Source organism: Sapajus apella, unplaced genomic scaffold, assembly GCF_009761245.1.
Source record: "Sapajus apella isolate SASKATOON/1434 unplaced genomic scaffold, GSC_monkey_1.0 scaffold22, whole genome shotgun sequence".
NCBI lineage: Eukaryota > Metazoa > Chordata > Mammalia > Primates > Cebidae > Sapajus > Sapajus apella.
Genome location: NW_022436962.1, coordinates 9,784,878 through 9,807,650, shown reverse-complemented (window position 1 = coordinate 9,807,650; position 22,773 = coordinate 9,784,878). Strand labels below are relative to the sequence as shown.

At 42.1% G+C, this 22,773-nt stretch overlaps 1 protein-coding gene and 1 long non-coding RNA gene across 8 annotated transcripts in view; both read right to left on the bottom strand.

Annotated features, from left to right (window-relative positions):
* The window catches only part of SRGAP2 (SLIT-ROBO Rho GTPase activating protein 2), a 266,495-nt gene that overhangs the window by 221,457 nt on the left and 22,265 nt on the right, over positions 1–22,773 (bottom strand). The gene's annotated exons all lie outside the window — the stretch shown is intronic.
* On the bottom strand, positions 17,337–21,474 carry LOC116558813. Its single transcript, XR_004272176.1, has 2 exons — positions 21,441–21,474; positions 17,337–20,383 (listed from the first exon to the last, which is right to left on the bottom strand). It is a non-coding gene; the product is annotated as an uncharacterized LOC116558813 (long non-coding RNA).

Genomic DNA, 22,773 nt, shown 5'->3' with positions numbered 1-22,773 from the left:
CCCTGCTGCAGACCTCTTCAAATTTCCCAGATTAAGAACACATCTGAAGTGACAACTCCAGGCCTTACCATGTTCAACAAACTGGTCACCGTTTGTCAGATGAAGGGCAAGACAATCCTCTGGGCCTCTTGCTTCTACATCTCTCATGGAAAGTTACCATCATCAAAGTCTTTAGTGTCACTCAAATCATCAACAATAGTTAGAAGAACAATAACAAAAAAAAAAAAAATCAGGCCGGGCGTGGTGGCTCATGCCTGTAATCCGAGCACTTTGGGAGGCTGAGGAGGATGGATCAAGAGGTCAGGAGTTCCAGACCAGCCTGGCCAATATGGTGAAACCCCATCTCTACTAAAAATACAAAAAACTTAGCCAGGCATGGTGGCACACACCTGTAGTCCCAGCTACTCAGGAGGCTGAGGCAGAAGAATTGCTTGAACCCAGGAAGCAGAGGTTCCAGTGAGCTGAGATCATGACACTGCACTCCTGCCTGGATGACAGGGAGGTTGCAGTGAGCCGAGATCACACCACTGCACTCCAGTCTGGGCTACAGAGCAAGACTCTGTCTCAAAAATAAATATATAAATAAATAAGTAGCAAAAATAAGCCAGAACAAGTAAGTGTGACACAGTCCAAACCAAGCTGGGCACATGCTCATAATCCCTTGGAAATGACTTTACCTGAAGGCTATGTGATTCACTTAACTCACCACTAAGACGGAAAGATCTAGGACTCTACCAAAGCTCCTGGTAGAAAAAACTCCATGCTTTTCCAAGTCAGGTCTCCAGGGCTTGGCTCTGACATGGTTACCATTTCCACGGAGAAGTTGACAGCAACTGGTCATATTCCTTTCTCTACCCTGTTCTTCCCCATCAGGTGAAGATAGCTAACTGCCATGTACCTTATCTAAGGAGGCTAACTTGCAGCAATGTGGACAAACGAAAAGCATGAGGGTCTTGAACAGACGAAGTACACAGTTAACATGAACAAAGACACACTGTTAACCAAGTTAACAGCTGTCAAGTCTACAGTCAGGATTTTCCCTATCATTTCTCATAAATCTATATCAATTCAGGAGAGATGGTGAAATGAGACTCTAAAATTCCATGTACCAATTTTTTTTTTTTAAGTTAGCTTTTGTTACATTATAAACCACCTCACCTTTATTTGGCTTAAGATAGCAGTCACTTGACAGTTTGGGGTGGGTTCAACTGGGAACATTTTTCTCCTGGTTTCTCCCAGGTTCATTCATATAGCTTCAGTTAGCTGATGAATCAGCAGGGTAAGGTCTTGTCAGAAGAAGTCTCACTTATATCTTTGGTGGTTGGCTTAGGCAGTGGGGGCACCTGGTTCATGTATAATATCATTAGGATCTGGCAGGCTAGCCCATGGCAACTGGGTTCCAACAGCAGCCAGACAGGTCAAGCTCCTTTGCTGTTATCTCACTGTATGGCTGGAACAAGTTACATGCTGAAGCTGAGTCAGTGCTGAAGTTGGTGACCCAGGGACGAGGATGCAGGAAGGGGGATTATGACACTATTTTTGAAACATCCTATCACATTATTTTTAATATTCTTCAAAATTCTGTGAAATAATGCTGTACTCAGATTTTTGGCTTCTATAAGAGAAATTTGACTTTTCAAAAAATATTATTTGTATTTGGTTTGATGCCCTCCTTCCACCTCCAATCCTCTCATTCCAGCCTGGGGGCATTTAAAAGAACTGAAGGGAATAGAAATGAGTATTAAATCTTAGATCACATAGACTAAGACAAATAGGTCCCATCATGCACTGAGGATGTTCAGAAGGCTCTCATCTCCCACTTCACTCTTTTTTCTTTTTTAATTATACTTTAAGTTCTGTGGTACATGAGCAGAACGTGCAGGTTTGTTACATGGGTATACATGTGCCATGGTGGTTTGGTACACCCATCAACCCATCATCTACATTAGGTATTTCTCCTAATGCTATCCCTCCCCTAACCCCTCACTCCCTGACAGGCCCCTGGGGTGTGATGTTCCCCTCCCAGTGTCCATGCGTTCTCATTGTTCAACTCCCACATTTGAGTGAGAACATACAGTGTTTGGTTTTCTGTTCTTGTGTCAGTTTGCTGAGAATGATAATTTCCAGCTTCATCCATGGACCCTGCAAAGGATATGAACTCATCCTTTTTTATGGCCGCATAGTATTCCATGGAGTATATCCATGCACCAATCTTAAGGGGAAAAAATGTCCTTTCTTCTGAAAGGGATCCCCTGGCCGTAACCTCTTTTGAGGTGGTTGAATGGGCTTGGTGTTCTGAGTAAAAAAGAAACAAACCAAAAAAAAGATTTTTTTTCCATTTAGAAAAATGGAGAAATTGAATGGTTTACATACAGACCCAATCCCTTTCATAGAGTTTGCTTGGTGGTAATATCACAATTTCAGGCCCTCTCTGAAGAAATCTCATCTCATGTTGGGTTCCAATTAAAGATATGCTGTTTTAAAACGTTAACCTGTAAGTTTCCAATATTAAATAATAAGCATTTAGGGTAGGAGCTGGATGTATAATACTAAACTAAGTTCAAGAAAGTTCAAAATAAAGATTACTCAGTGACAGTGGCAGTGACAATACAGACCCTGGATAATGCCATCACCATCCTAATCCTGGGGAAATGCTACATGGAAACATTTCTATCAACCATACCATCAGATAGGGAAGCTGGATAATTGGTCCAATTTCCATACATTGATATATTCAAATCAATCAGTAGTCACCAAGTGACTAGAAAGTGGACAACACTCCACTGTGTGCTATAATATACATCAAGCATTTCTAGTCCCAGTCCTGCTCTTTAACTTTCAAAGGCAAATCAGTTTCAGCCTCAATGTGAAAGAATAAACAATACATCAGAGAGCATTTATTATAAATTGCCAAAGGTTTAGTCCAGTCAACCACGGTGCCCTCTATTTATCACATGCTAAATAAACCCACTCAGAATGAGAGGAGTTGCTCCATCAACCAAACAGATCCAGGTTGTCTCTATGGAGGAAACAGCACAGCTGAGAAGTCCACTGCTCAAGACTAGATCTGTCCTTTTTCTCCAGATCCCTTAGAAAAGAGAGACACCCCCTCCTCCATCTCAGTCTGAGACGCACAAAGAATGAAACTTTCTACAAAAGAGGAAGGTCTGAAGGACACTAGCAACTGTCATGAGTTTCCCTATGACTCGAAGCCTCTTGGCTCTAGCCTAGGGCAGCCGTAGTCCACATTCAGAAGCATCTTATTTCCTGTTCTCTAGGTTAGAGCCCCAGCTAAGAATAGCACCCCATTCATGCTACTGTGTACACATCCTTTTCACTTGCTATTTTCTCTCACACATGCATAAAGCCTGGGTCTTGTACATTCTCCAAGGTAAATGGAAATATTTATAAATGGGCACAGAGCAGCGGTTTTATTCTCTGTTCAGTCTACAAAAAGGCACTACTTAGAGGAATTCCACTCCAGAGCTGAGTGACACAAAAATAGATGGGCCACAGGCTCCCTCTCTGAAGTTCCAAACAGAGACTCACACTTGAAGATGGTAAGCCAGTGGAAATACACATAGGATGCCTAGTACCTGTGCAGAACCTCCCCTCTGTGCGGTCCTAAACTTAAAGAAAACTAGGAGTCTGTAAAATTGGTCTTTTTTTATTATGCTGAATCATGTGAAATTATCAACAAAATGGTAACTTCATATGATTTAATCTAATAGAATCCTACAAAGTAAATCAGGCATTTTGCTAACAAACAAGAAGGCAAAATCCATTGTTTCCCAGCAGCTCCACTACAGAACACCTTGTAAGACAGGCCTGGCAATGATAACAACCATCTAATCGCTCATGGTTCCACATCCATATCCATATTTGTTCCTGGCCCTCGAGAGCCCACAAAGAAACAGACAAGTGAACAGACAAATGCCACACAGTATGGAAACTACTACTCTACAGAGAAGTGCAAAATAAGAACTCTATATATAAGTCAATTATGACATTTCTCAATTACACTGAATTCTGCCTGGTTGTTTGTATGTGAGCTTCACCAATGAGATGATGCACGCTCAGAGGCAGGAATTGTATTTTCTTTGTCTTTGAATCCCCAGCATACAGCACAGTTCCTGCACATGGCCAATGCTAAATGACGTTTGCACAATGATTCAATGACTTAAGAGGCCAAGTGGCCTCTGTAAAAATGAGGTGAGTAGTGATATTTCCATTAATAACTTTCGGGTTCTTGTATTTTAGACCAGACTATTAATTATAGCACTGAAAAAAGAATAACAGACTCCTGATTACAGAACTACAAAGAAGAACAGACGAGGAGTGGCGGGGGGAAGACTACACTTTATAATCAAAATAAATCTGAAAATACAGACTAAAGTCTGCCTATAACTGGGAGTGTGGCAGCATCTTATTGTCTCTCAATTTACTATCTTTTTATTTCAATTGATTTTCCTTACAAGTACAACAGAGCCGTCAAGTGCAAAAGGAGTAAATGGTGTTCTGTGAACAAAAGCAAAGGGGACAAACCCAAACCACCACAGCTCAGGTGTGAGGGTAATTGCCATGTGTCTTTTGGAAAAGAGTGTCCACTGGCAGATGCTGGGAGATGGGCACTGTGCCCTCTAGGGACTGGGATGCCTTTTATAAGTTCAAAAAGACAAAAAAATAAAATTCATATGGATACCAAAATAGGTAATTAAACGTTGAACTAAAGGATCAACAGAAGGTCAGAGATCAGGCTGACTCCCAGGTGGTCAGAACTGAAGGAGATAAAATACACACACACACACACACACACACACACACACACACACCCCTCTCCCAGAATTAAAAAAATAAAAATAAAAATGTCATTGAGTCACCTTTTAAATCCATAGAGCAACCATTTCTTAAAGAAACAGCAGGTAGCAAACTAGCCTCAAGAAAAACCCTCATCTTTCAAACCTGAATATTCTAACATAGGTTGAAGAAGTCTTTCCCTCCCATCAAATAACCAAAGTTTGGGAAAGGGCAGCACAGAACTCTTCCTAATATGAAATCTTTTATCTATATACTAACTTCTAAAAAGACACTGACCCGAGCACCATGCTGCTTTGGAAGTAGAAGTCTTTATCCTAATGAATTGATCTCATCAATTTAGCTGCACAATTGATCCCAAGACCCTTTGTGGACCTGATAACCCTGGGGAGGCCCTTAAGTGAAGCTATCCCTAGGGTAGCCCACTTCATCACAGTAACCAGCAGATAGGAAAGAGCCACTTGGGAGATTCTTATTTTATTATGTAAGTCAGAGGAAGCCACGTTTAGCTCCTCTGCTCTACTACAGCATCCCTATTTCTACCCAGTACAACCAGTAGAGGTAGAAAAGGAAATCTGTCTGCATAAATGAAAACAAGGCTAGCCATTCCCATCCCCATCTGATGATGGATGGTCCTCCTCAAGTACCTAACTATGAACACTCACAGTTAAGTTTCTCTCTCTTTTTCTCTCTCAAGCCCATTTCTTTTGTTTTTGGAGGTTTTTGTTTGTTTGTTTTTGAGACAGGGTCTTGCTCTGTAACCCAGGCCAGAGTGCAGAGGGATGATCACATTTCACTTTAGCCTTCACCTTCCATGCTTAGGTGATCCTCCTGCCTCAGCCTCCTCAATAGCTGGGACCACAGGTGGGCACCACCAAGTCCAGATAATTTTTAAATTATTTGTAGAGATGGGGTCTCCTTATGTTGCCCAGGCTGGTCTCAAACTCCTGGGCTCAAGCAATTCACCTGCCTCAGCATCCCAGAGTGGTGGGATTACAGGTGTGAGCCACAGCACCAACACAAACCCATTTCAGTTTACTTCAGGAATGGAAGAAGTAACATAAATGGTAAAGCGCAAAAGTCAAGTTCAGCAGCTCTATGGGAAAAGCATAGGCAGACTTTGGGATCCTGGATCACAGTTCCTAGGACCTGTGTGACCATGAGCACGTATCTTAATTTCTCTGAGCCTCGGTTTCCTCATCTTTAAAATGAGGACAATAATATCCACCTCAATAAGATGGCGTGGGATAGTTGCTATGTTCTGTTTTGTTTTGTTTTTGTTTTTAAGCCTCTAAGGCCAGAGGTTTTGTGAGTGCTGGATGACTTCATTTCTGTCTCAGGCAAGCAGAAACCGGATATGAAACTGAAGAAGAGTGGCATCCAGATATGGCCTAGGCGTGAACAAATTCTGCTTGCTCGCATGCATGCATGGCTGGGATGCTAACCTTTCAAGGAGCCAGCTCCATGAGTTTACAGCCAAACTGGAGAACCCTTCTATAATGATGAGTACAGCACATTTCCAAAGACATGCTCAACAGCACTGCAAAATTCTCTCCCTAGTCTAGAATTCTTGAGTTGCTCAACTCTACACAGTTCAGAATGAAACCCAAAGACTGCCAAGACCAGTCAATGTCTTTCTTTTTAAGGAACATAAAGTAACCCGAAAAAGACCCAGAGAATACATTCTAACATGAAATCAGCCTTGCTAATAAAGTTACTCTCTCAATCAAAATCTATACTCTTCTCAAGATATCTCAAAAATTGTAACTGCTGCAGACAGGTGGAAAAACTGGCCACACAGCAGCATAAAATCCCTCTGGCTAAAAAGTACATCGAAAATCTTTTCATTTGGCCAAGAGCTGTGGCTCACCCTGTAATTCCCAGCACCTTGGGAGGCTGAGGCAGATGGATCACCTGAGGTTGAGAGCTGGAGAGCAGCCTGGCCAACATGGTGAAACCCCATCTCTACTAAAAATACAAAAATTAGTCAGGCATGGTGGCACATGCCTGTAGTTCCCGCTACACAGGAGGGTGAGGCACCAGAATTGCTTGAACCCAGGAGGTGGAGGTTGCAGTGAGCCAAGATCATGCCACTACACTCCAGCCTGGGTGACAAAGCAAGCCTCCATCTCAAAAAAGAAAGAAAAGGCCAGGCACGGTGGCTCACACCTGTAATCCCAGAACTTTGGGAGGCTGGGGCAGGTGGATCGCAAGGTCAGGAGTTCAAGACTAGCCTGACCAACATGATGAAACCTCGTTTCTACTAAAAATACAAAAAATTAGCCAGGCATGGTGATGCATGCCTGTAATCCCAGCTATTCAGGAGGCTGAGGCAGGAGAATCGCTTGAACCCGGGAGGAGGAGGTTGCGGTGAGCCGAGATCACGCTATCACACTCCAGCCTGGGTAACAAGAGCGAAACTCCGTCTCAGGGGAAAAAAAAGAAAGAAAGAAAGAAAAAACAAATCTTTTCATTTAGCTTCCAGGTCAGGGTGTCTTTATATCAATTTAATTCCAACTCACAAAACTAGCTACTGCTCTTCTTTTGGGAAGGGGGACTAAAGAAGGTAGCCTACAACTGCTGTCTCCTTCCCTTTGCTGCTGTCTCCTTCCAACCTACAAAAACGGGAAGAGTCTGACATTCAGAAATAACCTTGCAAAGAAATGCTGTTTGCCAGCCCACAGGCATTTTGTTTGTTTGATTGGTTTTTTTTTTTTCCTTTTTTTGCTGTTGCCACTGCTGTAGCCTTCCTGACCAAGAGGCCCACAGACTAGCACATTTTTAGATTCATTTCTGGTGGTGAGTGGATTTGTATAAGATTGGATTCGTGGTATCTGTTGGGTCCCAAAAGTGTGGAAGGACAAAAGACCATAGCCCTCTCTTAAATTCAGCTCAGAACCAACCTCATGCCTCAGCTAGAAAAATTACTTCCATCAACACTGCTCCCAAATGGAGCCCTTCCACCCTCTGCCCAGCTTCCAGCCCAGGCCTTGAGACCCACACTGCTGTTTGTTTTGGCACCTGCAAGCAGCTTGTCACAAGCATCCAGACTACAAAGCAAGAGGAGTTTCAGAAGGGCCCTCCAACAAGGGAGTGGCCTAGGAGGAAAGTAACAGGCAGGGTCTAATGTCCCACAATCGTTTGTTTTCATTGCCACTTTGGCTTCACATACCACGGCCAGAAGCTATTCAAACACTTTGCCCAATGACTGACCACAGGATCCTATTAATGCTCTGGAATCAAGAGAGTACCTACCCTCGTTCCCAGAAAGCCAAAAGGAAGTGTCAGTTTCTCCCTCTAGGCAGTCTCTAGATTTAAGGATTCCTTTCACCCTCCCTAGAAGGGCCCTCCACCCTGAAAATAAGCAGCAGCACTGTGAAAACAAACTACCCATTTCTCAACTGTTCAAAGATTAGACATTGTACCACCTCCTTGCTGGCTCCCAAAGAGTCCTCATCTATAAATGGAAATCATAACACAACATGCCTTGTTGTATCTTCTTTCAGGGCTGTGGATATGAACTAAGATAACATACACTTAGCATACTGCCTGTGACATAGCATTCAATAAATATTACTTAATATTGATAGGATTTTTTATTCTAAGAATAAGTTGTAGTTATTGTTAAGAGAGTTATCTTCCTAAAAGACATATTTTTCCAACTGAAGCATAAAACTCCACAGTCAATTTTCAGTTTCTCATGCAAACACAAGGAACCAGTATGGTAAAAATCCTAAACAATATACTCTAAAATACTCAAAAATATTCTATAGGTTCTCATTTGGATTTTGGGTACATTATGTGCAGTAATACATATGTATATCCATCTACTCAATAAAGAGCTGGTTGGCACCAACCAAAGGTATAGCACTGAACTGAGTGAGTGAGTGTGTGTGTGTGTGTGTGTGTGCACGCATGTACATGATACATGAATATATGTACACACATACACATATACTTAAGATACATTCATATATATGTGTATACACATATATATGTGAATGTATACACACACACATATATATATGAATGTATCTTCTTAAGTATATGTGTATGTGTGAACTATATATATATAGTTAGTTAGTACTTCTGAGCACCTACTATAGGCCAGACACTATATTAGGAGATACCAGAGATACGCAGATAAATAAGACAAGGGCCCTGAGTGCAAAAGCTTAGAGTCTAATAAAGGAATATGATTACAGGTGCTAAGATAAAATTCCCACAGCAAGCAGTGGATGCAAAAAGGAGAGAAACATACAGATGATACTTTCTTAGCTGACTTGCCAACTTCCGTGACATACTTCAACTACTCTTCAAAATAAACTAGCTGTGGCCAGGTGTGGTGACTCATGCCTGTAATCTAAGCACTTTGGAGGCCAAGGCAGGTGAATCACCTGAGGTCGGGAGTTCAAAACCAGCCTGACCAACATGGTGAAACCCCGTTTTTATAAAATAAAAAATAATAATAAAAAAAGACAAAATAAACTAGCCGAGTTGCACGGCACGCTGGAGGCTAGTTGTGTATCTACTCACATCTGCTCCCACCAGCCAGGCTGGCTGCTTCCCCAGGGTCAGTAGTTAGCTCATACTAGGTAAACTTGTTATTTTAATTACATATTAAATTATTATATAATACAAACCAGTGAAATATGAGTGTAAAAAAAGGTTTTTCTCTGAAAAAGGGGTTGAATGCTTGGGAAAAACTTGAAGGCAAGTTGCTAAAAAAAAAAATTGCTGCTGAATTAGAAATGGGCAAGACAACAGTAAAAGGTTGTAGTGGTGGCACTTAAAAATCTGGAAGAGTTGGCCGGGCGCGGTGGCTCAAGCCTGTAATCCCAGCACCTTGGGAGGCCGAGGCGGGTGGATCACGAGGTCAAGAAATCGAGACCATCCTGGTCAACATGGTGAAACCCCGTCTCTACTAAAAATACAAAAAATTAGCTAGGCATGGTGGCGCGTGCCTGCAATCCCAGCGAGTCAGGAAGCTGGGGCAGGAGAATTGCCTGAACCCGGGAGGCGGAGGTTGCAGTGAGCCGAGATCACGCCATTGCACTCCAGCCTGGGTAACAAGAGCGAGACTCCGTCTCAAAAAAAAAAAAAAAATCTGGAAGAATTCTGCCCTTCATTTCTCAAATGTATTTAAGAATTTGCTTCACTCAAACTGAAACTGGAAATCACAGACCAAATGTTAAGCATATAGGTATGAAAGAAAGTCAACAGAACTCTACTTGGAGGATCTATACTTTCAGAAAAAGACATGACCCACATAAAAAGATTTGTGAATGTATGTACATTTACTTTTTTTTTTTTTTTTTTTTTTCAGACAGGGTCTCACTCTGTTGCCCAGGCTGGAGTGCAGTGGTGTGATCTCAGCTCACTGCAACCTTCACCTCCTGGGTTCAAGCAATTCTCATGCCTCAGCCTCCCAAGTAGCTGGGATTATAGGCACCCCCCACCATGCCTAGCTAATTTTTGTCACCATGTTGGCCAGGCTGGCATTTACATATTTTTAAGTTAAAATACAATGCTAGCTGGAGGATGACTCCAGTGCCTGTAATCTCAGCTACTCAGGAGCTGAGGCTGGAGATGGCTTGAGCCCAGGAGTTCGAGACCAGCTGGGGCAATAATAGAGAGACTCTATCTCAAAAATGAAATGCTTGGGAACTGTTTTGTCTTCGCTTTGTTTTGTTTTGTTTGAGATGGAGTCTTACTCTGTCACCAGGGTGGAGTACAGTGGTGCCATCTCAGCTTACTGCAACCTCCGCCTCCCCGGTTCAAGCAATTCTCCTGCCTCAGCCTTCCAAGTAGCTGGGACTACAGGCATGCACCACCACACCCGGCTAATTTTTGTATTTTTAGTAGAGACAGGGTTTTACCATGTTGGCCAGGATGGTCTTGATCTCTTGACCTTGTGATCTGCCCACCTCAACCTCCTAAAGTACTGGGATTACAGGCGTGAGCCACCGCACCCAGCGTGTCTTCATTTTTAAAGACTGTTTTAACTGACTTTTGGAATTAACTGACCAATTACTAGTCCAATTGCCCCAGATAAGAAGGTGTTTCCAGTATACCTGCCTATTTCTCAGGTTGATAGCAAAATGAGTTTATATTCACTTAGCCCAATCCAACCAGGTAGCAGAAAAAGCTGCCCTGGGATTTTATAAAAATCCAGGGCATAAATAGACCTGTTAAATGCTTCTAAAAGTATTTAACTTTTAGAAGTTATAAAAACAGACCTGTTAAATACTTCTCAAGTAGATAAATAATGCCTGTGAATATGCACTATATATTAACTACTCATGGCCTGAAGCACAGACCAAAAGGTGAGGGATTTCCTAAATGCCACCTCAGTTTTGGTCACAGGTCTGGATACAACTCATTGGTTGATTCAAGCATCTGATGTTCCAACTTGACATGTGATGCTATCTTTGGAAGAAGAAAATGTCTCAGGTGTTAAGAAAAGGTACAAGTACCAACTATCAAAGAGGAGTAAGATTCCTTCCCAAGACCCCTTTATAGTCAGTTTAATACCTTTCGGTTTATTTGCCTAGAATGCTGGACTTTTATACTGCATAACAAGATTCCACATACTGAAATGGAACAAAAATCATTAGCTTCTCACCAGTGTTCTGCCATCAAGATGCAGTCTGTTAAGAGAAGCAGCACAGAGTCTCATGTCAAGAGAAGTCTGCAGCAGCAGAAAGACAAGTAAAAAGGGAGCCTTCAGTGGAATTTGAATCATCTGACATTAGTCTTAAAAGAGATATTTAAAATACAGAGAATCTCACTGATGGAGGAGAGAAAAATAACACTTTTTTTTCACCTTTAAAGACAGGCATTAGTATGACTGAAAGGAAGAGGCCTGGGGAAGCCTTTGTATATTGAGAGCTCAGTTTATTTTTATTCTCTGCCAGTAGAGGCAAGGTAATTTTATAAGCATCATTTAACTTTCTCACTAGAAGCAAAATAGAGTAAGTCGTTAATGCCTTGCATTCTACACTTCCAACTCCAGAATCACTTGTTTTTTCCCCAACAATTAAATTGATTCTTACAGAATGGTACCCAAATGTGTGATTCAAAGGCAGATCCCAAAACTGATGGGATCCTCAGTGAGAGGATGAAGAGACATTTTCAGTTTGAACTTCAACTCGTTTTCTTCATTAGGGGTAGGCCTAGATGAATTCTGAGGCCTAGATGAGTTTCTTTCCCAAACTCTGTGATTTCAAAGAAACAAAAGGAAATGGGTTTCAATTATAGCTGTCAAATTTTAAGTCAGGTATCGGCAAGAAATTCCTCATTTGAAAGCTGTCAATCAATGAAACAGGTTTCAAAATAGGTTGTGGAATCTTCTTCCCCAGAGACTGTTAAAAATAGGCTAGGCAGCCATCTGTCTTGGTGGGATACAGCCCTTCCAGGAGGCCCGCTTCAGAACAAAACCCTTCTTCCCTCCCTCCCAGGGAGTCCACAAATGAGAAGCGATTAAGGGCTATGAAGAATCAAGGAAGGAGTTGGCAGCCCATCAGGGCCCAGGTAAAGCTATGGACTAGGCAGCTGAGATTTTCTATAGAAAGGGAAGATGCGAGCTGTAAAGAGGAATATGCAAGGGAAAAAAGACAGGAAATAACCACACGACTGTGAGTTCTTTGGGGAGGGCTGAGCCAATCTGCTTCCCAGCTGACGCAGCTCAATTTGGTCCTGGGGACTGGGAGCTCAGCCACAGCTCCTTGGGGAGGGTATTATTCCCTTTCCTTGCTCCCAAACCCGAGTATACATGAAGCCTAAGTGGAAAATGAGAACTGTCAAATAAATCCAAGATTTCCCCAGGTGGCCAGCAGCATCCATGGAATAGCTCCTAAAAGTTTTCCTTTAAAATACATTGTCTTGGCCAGGCACGGTGGCTCACTCCTGTAATCCCAGCACTTTGGGAAGCCGAGGCAGGCAGATCACCTGAGGTAGGATGTTCGAGACAAGCCTGACCAACATGGAGAAACCCCATCTCTACTAAAAATACAAAATTAGCTGGGCGTGGTGGTACATGTCTGTAATCCCAGATACTCGGGAGACTGAGGCAGGAGAATCCCTTGAACCCGGGAGGCAGAGGCTACGGTGAGCCGAGATTGATCAAGCCATTACACTCCAGCCTGGGCAATAAGAGTGGAACTCCGTCTAAAATAAATAAATAAAATACATTGTCTTTTTTTGTTCCTTGCCACCTTCCTTGGTTCCTTCCTTCCATCTATTAATCTAACTCATTTCCTGCAATTCTCAACATTTCTTTCATTACTATGGAAAGGTCTCTTGGGGCATGAAAATGAATAAAACCTTCATGGACCTTTAGAAACTAAACTCTAATGGGAAATGGAAGAGACAGCATTGCCATGGACTGTTACCTCTGCAAAAGTGGGACTGTCCCTCTTTGCAGACATGAGCAGATTTCTGCCCCCATCTCTGTACAAACACTTCAGATATACACACTTGGGGCTTTCAACTAAGTCTTTGTCCCTTCTACTGTGTCTCCTGAAGAATACTGGAGTCAGCCATGCAGCATTGTCATATGGGTATTCAGGTAACCAGCTCTGCTCGTAGACAAATCACAGGAAGCCCACGGTTTCCTAAGATCGCCACAGTTCAAGAGTCCCCTGCAGGGGAAAGAAGATGGCAGTAAGGTCAAGGAGTCAACACCAAGGACCCACCAAGCTGAGGTATGCAGCAAAGTAAAGATGGAGGCGAGGAATGGCCACCAGCTGTTGAGAGTTAGACATTGTGGAGTACAGGGCAAAACCAGTGCCTGAGGCTCAGCGCTCTCAAATAGAATTTTTTCTGGTTGAGGTTGCCAACTAAGGAGAAACCTGAAGCTCAAGCATTCAGCCTGGTGATTTTTTTTTTTCCCTCTTTCAGCAAAGCCAGAAAAATCTGTAGAGATAACAAGAAGAAAATCAATACCATAAGGCCCAAGATTTAAGATGAGCCTTTGCAGGGAAGAAATCTGAGTCTGTTCTGTCTTTGCAGCTGTCTTAGATCAGAGGAGACGGAGCTTTTACTCTAACATAAGATATCAAACTTATCGAGATAATGGGTAGGAAAGGGCCCTAAAAACTCAAGTAGCCCAAAACAAGTGAAAGAGATTATCATAATAGCACAGGGCTGCTCCCAAACTGGGTGGCTAAATGGGAGCAAATGTCACCTAGGAAAGTAGAGACCACCATTCTGGATCATCTCTTGTGGCCACCTGAGGGACTTAGTGAAGGCACCTATTTTCCATTTTGCTGGTCTGGAGGCAAAGCTGGCTGTGAAAAGGGGCAGGCCCCCAACCTGCCTTTGCTGGATGCCACACAGCAACACCGGGGAACAACTTTGGTCCAGCACCTGAGTAAACACTGTGACCCTCTGGAATGTCCCAAACACTGCAGTCAAAATCTAAGACTTAGAAACAATATAATAGGGAATACCTCTCCTCACAACCTAAGTCAGGTACAGAGGGAGGGATCTGTCTAGGACCCGATCTGCTATGAAAGTTTCTATTATAAAACTTGGGGTTTGCTCATTTTTCAGAACTGGGATCTTCAACACCTTTGGGATTCATTCATCAGATCTGAAATTCAGACTGCTTAAAGCCTTGGGGAACTGCAACTAGGCAGCAGAGAGCTGGGTTTCTAAGGAGGAGACTGAGCAGATGATCTAGAAGTAGAGCATCCTCTAGAGGTCGCCTAGTCCACCGCCCCATCACCTCCTGCTCGCTCAAACCCCTCCCCGGCAGCAGACTACCAGGAAGCAAGAGCAGACAGGTGAGCTGGTGTCCTGTTTTTCAAGCTCTCCTGGGAAGGAGAACACACATTATTTTTCTATAGCCTGGAGCTGGTAAAAGAAGGGAAGGAAGGAACTAACAATGAAGTAACCAACCCACTAACTTCCCATTCACTCTCATAACTCAACATGATGAGGTTGACTGGCTGCCAGCCAGGATTCTCTCCAGAAGGATATGGCTGAAGGGCTGTCAAGTCTGAGTGTTGGACAGTGAGTGAAAAAAGCATTGCATTAGACATCAAAAGTAGGGAGACTGGGGGAAGGCAAGAGTAAGATTAAAGCCAAAGAGTATGAAGGGACTTTTCAGGGTGATAAAAATGTTCAACCTATTGATTATAATTGTGGCTACACAAGTACATACATTTGTCAAAACTCATTGAACCATAGGTTTCAAATAGTGAATTTTATTGCACATAAATTATGCCTGAATAAAGTTGTTTTTAGGAGAAAAAACATGCATTGTAAGTTCTGATTCTGCCCTATTAACTGTGTTACCTTGAACATGTCACTTAGCCTACCTAATCCTTCAGTTTTTCTCATATTTTAAATGGGATTACTAATTTTTGAACTGCTGACCAGGCAAGGCGGCTCATGCCTGTAATCCCAGCACACTGGGAGGCCGAGGCGGGTGGATTGCCTGAGATCAGTTGGAGACCAACCTGGCTAACATGACAAAACCCCATCTCTACTAAAAATACAAAAATTAGCCAGGAATGGTGGTTCACACCTGTAATCCCAGCTACTTGAAAGGCTGAGGCAAAAGAATCACTTGAACCCAGGAAGTGGAGGTTGCAATAAGCCAAGATGATGCCACTGCACTCCAGCCTGGGCAACAGAGCTCCATCTCTAATAATAATAATTTCTGACCTGTTTACTTCACAGGATACTTAAGATCACATGAGATATGAAATGAGACCCATTTTAAAAAGCACAAAATGCTAAGCAAATAGGAGGTAACTATAATTAGGTTGGTTCCACAATACTTGGGGTCTCCCTGGCTATGTATTTTCTGGTTATCTTAAGAAGGGAAGATTCTGTTGTATTTAAATGACAATGGTTCAAAATCTTTCCTCTGGCAAGCCCTGACCTGAGTGTTCTTTCTACTGGCTTCAGACTATCTGCTTGCTCACCTCTTCACCATGTACAGGTAACTTACTGTGGGTGCCCAGGCCCGTCTGGCTGCTACAGATAAGCAGCCCAGCATGGGAGCACAGACACTGAACGCAGCCACCTGACCAGAATGCAGACGCCAGGGCAGATATCATTCTGAAACTGTGGACTCTTCCCTTCCTGGGGAAATCAGTGAGTTGACATTTTCTATGTTGCCACAGAGAGCTCTTTCTGGCAAAGGCAAAGGAAAGAAAACACAGGATCTCCTCACCAAAGCACAGAATGCGGAAAAACACCAGAGCCTGGGCAGTTGGGCAGTTAGGTACAAAGCTACCCGGTGAGCAGAATTAGCTAAAAGGGACTGTGATCATCTACTCCAACAATTTCATTTTTAAAATTAGGAAACTAGGTCGGGCATGATGGCTTACATCTGTACTCCCAGCACTTTGGGAAGTGGAGGCAGGTGGATTTGCTTGAGGCCAGGAGTTCAAGACCAGCCTGCTCAACATGGTGAACTTCTGTCTCTACTAAAAATACAAAAATTATATGGGCATGGGGGCACCTGCCTGTAATCTCAGCTAGTGGGGTGGGTGGCTGAAGCACAAAAATCATTTGAACCCGGGAGGCAGAAGTTACAGTGAGCTGAGATCACGCCACTGCACTCCAGCCTGGGCAACAAAGACTCTGTCTCAAAAAAAAAAAAAAAATTAGAAAACTAATTTTCAGAGAGGGCAAGAGTTCAAGGCTAAGCAAAATTGTTAAGTAGGTCCAACTGGACTAGGCCCATATACCTACTTACTTCCTCCAGAATACTCTCTCTCCCTAAACTGGCCCCTTAGACCCTTATCAAAACCTTGCAAAGAAACAAATGCAATCTCACACTAAAGTATAAATAAACAACTAGCCTTTTGAGTGAGATACAAGAAAAGAATGTTTTAAAGAGATAAAGCTACCAGTAGAAGAGATGTCTTCAGTCCATCTACCTCCAGGGGATCTTGACAACAGCCCTAAAATCATACCCAATAGGTAGTTTTGTACCCAGCTGTAAGCAAATAGGTTCCCAATGCTTGAAACTCTTCCAGATTAGTTCAAGTGGACTTACAAAGAAGTTCAAGTGGACCTGCAGAGTGGTGGGTCTTATCTCCAAACTCGAGCTGTAAGTAGCAACGGTATTCTTCAGAAAGGCATTATACATCTTGCATAAATGAGAATCAGAGCTCCCCATACACTCCTGCCACTGCCAGCCTACCTTGCAAATGCTCCTTTTAAGTCCATATGTTAAGAATACCATTCTGATTTCACCTAGCAGAGAGATAAAACAAGCTCTCCAGCTCCCTTTTTCCTGCCAGCCACCCTCAAGTATACTACCTTGTTTCTATATCCTTCGAAACACTCGACTACCTTAAATTATCCTATTCATTTATCCATTTACTGTTTATTACATATTTCTCTCACTAACAATACAGCTCCATGAAAGCAGGGACTTGCTCTGTCTTGTTGATAACTCTATCTCTAGCACCAGACCAGAGCCTGGTACCTAGTGGGCATACATGATTATGAGTTGAGTACATGAATGAATTCGTGATTGAATGGATGAGTTTTTCTTTTAATGCACTGAGTTGAATGTCTTTGACGACAGTGTAGGGCCCTCTGGTACCACAGAGGCTATGTTGCGGATCACACCAGCACTCATGAGAAATGCCAACCCTGGCATATACTTCACCATCAGGTAGATATATCTATAAGATCTAGGGGTAAGTTCATGTGCTTCCATTAGGCATTTCCATAATTAATCATTAGCATTCATAGGCTAGATTACCTATAATACCAACTTCAGCATCGATCTAAAAGAAACCTATTCATTTCAACTGACAAAAACATGCTGTCGTTTTTATTTCCATTACAAAGCATGCCAATGTAGCAGAAACATTTTGATTGATTGAATGGCTTTCTCTTAATCCACGTGGCAATTGATCAGTTTACCAAGGGACAAATAGTTCAACAGTTCAAGTCAAAAGCAGAGAAACCTTTTTTCTTTACTTACAAGCCATAAACAAATAAGCTATTTAAAATATACAAAAATTACAAATACTAAAATTCTCTTCGGGGAGATCCTAAACTGTGACACTGTCCCTGGAATAAGGTAAGGTGTATATTTGTGTGCGTGTGTGTATATGTATGTGTACATATATATCTCTCTCTCAACAAGTAACCAGAAGAACAGCTACTGCAACTGCCTATGGTAGACTGCCTCCACAGCCCACTTCATCTCCATCAAGACCTTAATTCCTGCCCCTAGAGAATAAATGAGGTAACAAAACTAAAAGCACTTTCAGTCTCTAAATGAAGCTGTAGAAATCCTGAAAGAAGAAAAGAGCAAGTATAAATAGAGTTTCTGAGAGTACTAAAAAAGTGTTGCATAAAAAGAGAGTCAAGGTGTTAACTGCTGAAGAGTCCTTCAGGTTGAAGAGAAGGATCCTTGACTATTCCTGTATCCTGCAGCCCCTTCCTTCTTTTCAAGGATCTACAGAGATTATGTCCGCCATTCTTATCCGTTTGTTTATTCAGTGGCCTTTTGACAGCCAAAATGCTAGGAGCTGCTCAGGTGGCACAGCCAAGCAGGCCTGCGCAAGTTTCTACCACACCCAGGTTTCAGCTTGGTAGAAAATGAAAATGGCCAAAAGAGTTTTAATGAGTTGTTAATGATTTAAGTACTCACAGTGATATGCTTGCAAGATAAGACAAAAGGAACTTAAGAGCAGCGAAACCAAATCAAACCAATAACACATTCAACAGTGATAAATGCAATTACACAACCTCTGCATACATTTAGGAATTTGTACTGGAACATCCCCAGGTCTAGCCTGCTGCCGCCACTCAGAAGCCCACCCATACCCTTGTGAACTAAGTATCCTACCCTTTTCTTTAAACTCTCCTGGAATTCAATAGGCTTCCTTCATAATTTTATCTTACTGCTCCACAAAACCTTGGCTTCTGTCTAACATCAACCCTGCCTCTCATCTGCTTACTGAGGACAGGATGAAACGAGTTGTTCCCTGCAGACAAAAGTACAATGGTCGACACTAAAGATCACCTATTTGAAGTAAAACTGGTTTTAAGCAGGTTAATAAACTCCAGGCTTACAGGTTCTTGCACTTGGTATATTTTTCTAACACACCCCAACAAGATAAGAGATTGGAAAATGGCTCTCATGACTGGTTGAGAAGGAATGTAATTTTTTTTTTTTAAGGCACTGATGGAATTACCCTGCTAGGGAACCAGCATACATGTGTGAGTCCTCTGTACAGTATTTTTACAAGTATTTGATTTTGTTTACCCTAATTTATCCAACTCAGGGATAAAAAGAAATAGTACACCACCAACACAGATCTCTGAGAAGGACCTCAAATTTCTCATTCTCAGCGTCAAAACAAATTAGTCAGTTTAACATTAGTCAAAGCACTTAGACTGCTGTTTAAATAAGAAAGATTCTAGGTCATGATTAAGGCGGCTCTCCAAACTATCAACAAGACTGTCTAATCACCTGTTACGCGCCCAACACTATGTTAAACACCAATGGCAGGTACAAAAGAAGTATGAAATAAAGTTCCTGTCATCCACACCTAACAATCTAGAGGCAGCCTTCAATTAATTTACTGATAGGGTATATTACATAATAAGTTTTGTAAACTTGTTGTTTGAAGTTCAAACACATTTCACCATAAAAGGCATGTTATGGTGTTTTAGTTTTCATGCTGGTCGAAAACTATCTTAGCCTCTAATGTAATTAAAATATTAAGTTATGTATGTGCAAATAAAACACGATATTAAAAACTGGTGTAACATTAGAAATATCTGACATGAATGAATATGGTGCTTTGTTAGCTTGAAAGAGTTCTTCACATACATAAACTTGACCACATCACAGTGTATAATTTGGTAATACACAGTAATATTGTCACTGTAGAAGAAATTTAGGCACAGAAAGCCTAGAAACTTTTCCAAAGCCACATAGCTACTAAGTGGTGGCAGGACTCTCACGTTGGCCTTCCAACTCTAAATCCTGTTCTCTTTCCACCAGTGTAAAACTGAGTAAGAAGGAGGTGTGAAGTGTTTTGTTTTGCTTTTTTTTTTTTTTAAGACTGGTGGCTGAGAAAGAGGAAATTTTATTTGAGCAAGACAGGGAGGTAAGTGGAGGCTTTTAGTGATTCAAAAGGAGGCTTAGGGGCACTTTTAGAAGCTTTCAAGGTTGAGGAAGCTGGTGTTTATGAGTTTCATTTCACTTGGAGCCTTGTGGCCAGGCTTTTCCTCCTTTCAGGTTTCTCACTGGCTCTTTTCAAGTTCAACTGCCCTGATTAGAGTATGTTTGGTTTGGGTTTTAACTCATGAATAGGAATACACCAACAGCAAAGAAAGGTTGGAAGAGATTTCCTTGAGGTTCCCAGATAAGCATTGGAAAACAGAATAAGTGGAATGAGGAAGACAAAAGTCCAGATGAGAAAAATTGCCTGAGGCAGAATTAACTACACAGCAAGCCTTGAAGTGAAGGTACAGGGGAAAGGGGCTGAGGGAGGATATTATTCTACGAAAGAGACATGGGACAGATGTTGAGACACCCCTCACCACCAGGGCAGCAGCAGCTATAACTCAACTATGCATAAATAGGTCTTGCCCTTATGTGAAGGTTACAGGTAAGAAGACATCTGTGAAATTAGCAGGTGACAGCAAAAATAATCCCACATATATATCTTTCATAAAAATCTCTCTAATTCAATAACAATACAAAGAATTTCATTCATTCATTCATCTAATAAACATTTATTATATGCTAAACACTGCTAGATGCTAGAAAACAAAGATAAACACAAACAGTCCCTCCTCTCAAAGAGCTCATAGTTTAGCAGACAAGGGAGATGTGTAAACAAATATGTGCAAAATAGTGTGACTGGTACGACCTCATTTTGTTAAATAGCAAGTACGATATTGGCACAGTCATACTTCAAGCATGAACAGAGCCCAAGGGGTTCCCCAACGTGCTCTACTTGGCAGACTTGCTATTTATCATTTACCCATCCATATTCAGAGGCTCACACTCATACTTAGGCCAAATCTCCACTATTAATCACATATTTGCCAGCTAAGTCACTTTCCTAATGTCTACCCTGCCCAAGTCACTGTTTTGTTTCTAAGAAGGAGGAAGGTCTGTGTTCATTTATCTCGCCCAAAGTGTGTAAGAGCAACCTTAACTTGGGGCAGTGCAAAAGGGATTCACCATAGCATGGCATGTCATTTCAATCATGGCCCAGAAAGCAACAGGTGATTCACTTTAACAAACATACTTGAGACAATGTTATATAGGTCAAGTTTCATCAAAACAAACACCAAGAGACGGTCCACTTTCTTCTGTTGCAGCAAATAAAATCTTAATATATATTTGTTTGGGGTATGTAATTTGCAAAGCTGACACATAACCATTATTTCATTTAGTCAACAGAGCAACCCCTAGATGTAGGAATTATATGTTCATCCTATATCTGAAGAAGCTGAGGCCAGGAGAGGTTAGAGACTGACTTAGGGCCATATAGTTAGTCGATGGCAAGGATCATAGCTACCACTGGTACCCAAGCCTCTGACCTCCAGCTGGGTGGTCATTTTCCTACCAAACTGCAGCTTAAAATTCTCAAGCTGCTGGGCTTGGTGGCTCATACCTGTAATCCCAGCACTTTGGGAGGCTGAGGTGGGCAGATCACGAGGTCAGGAGTTCAAGACCAGCCTGGAATATGGTGAAACCCCATCGCTACTAAAAATACAAAAATTAGCCAGGCATGGTGGCACAGGCCTTTAGTCCCAGCTACTCAGGAGGCTGAGGCATAAGAATCACTTGAGCCCAGGAGGCAGACGTTGCAGTGAGCTGAGGTCACACCACTGCACTCCAGCCTGGGTGATAAGAGTGAGACTCTGTCTAAAAAAAAATTAAATTTAATTAAAAAAAATTTTTCAAGCCAACTGTGGGTAATGTGTTATACAGAAAGAATTTAAAAAGAAGGAGAGTAATAACTCATATATTCTCCTTGGATTGAACACATTGGATGAGAAGTACTCACAGGCCACTCTCTTTTTTTTTTAATTTAGCATCCTTATTCTCTGGAGAACTCCTCAAAATAGAAATAACACTAAAAATTCAAAGCCTTTGGAAGTGAGAATGGAATACATTAAGTTCAACTGCCAATATCTGAAATATAATTTCCTGTAAATGGCTTTAGCCTGATCCCCTCTTTCAACATAATCCTACAATCACAATCTCTAATCAAATCCTCTATCAAAGAGCCATCTCACCATCCCAAAGTTACTCAAATTAAGGAGATTAACCACTCCTGCCTCCACACCCCGAAACGGCACCAGCACCACCCAGTCATGTTTTGCTGAACTCAGCCTCTCCCACACTCCCTGGGGTGCCTTTAAAATAACTTGTTCATTAGCCAGCTCTTCAGTCATCCATGGGAGGGCAGGTGGTGGAGGGTGCTGGCAGTGCTTGGCTTGACTTTTCTTTCATTCACAGCTGCCCCTCATAAGAGGCCTCCAACCCAACTCAGAGTAAGGCAGCTCAGAACTCCAGTTTTTCCCTTCCTTGTTTAGCTGTGCTCTTTCCCTACAGGGCACGGGGAAAGAAAATGCTATTAATTCCTGCACACAAACACGAAGTCCCCTTCAAGGGAAAATATTTCTCAAAGTGAAAGGTAAGAAGCTGCAAAAAGGAGGTCAGGTATTTGACACGTACAGAAGGTGTCATCTATTTCACAGTTTCTCTGCAATATTCCCAATTTAGAAGAAAAGAAAATGACAGATTTAATGAAAGGCGGATGGGGGTGGCATTGTCACTTGCCTAATGAAATTCCTGCTTGAATGGAACTGTCATCTCAAACTCAGGGTGTCTAAAATAACGCTCATTCTCTCACCAACTGCTGCACCTCTTCCGGCTTCCATATGTCTACTTCTGCCATTGCCACCATCGTTTTCTCTGTCTCCCAAACTAAAAACCTC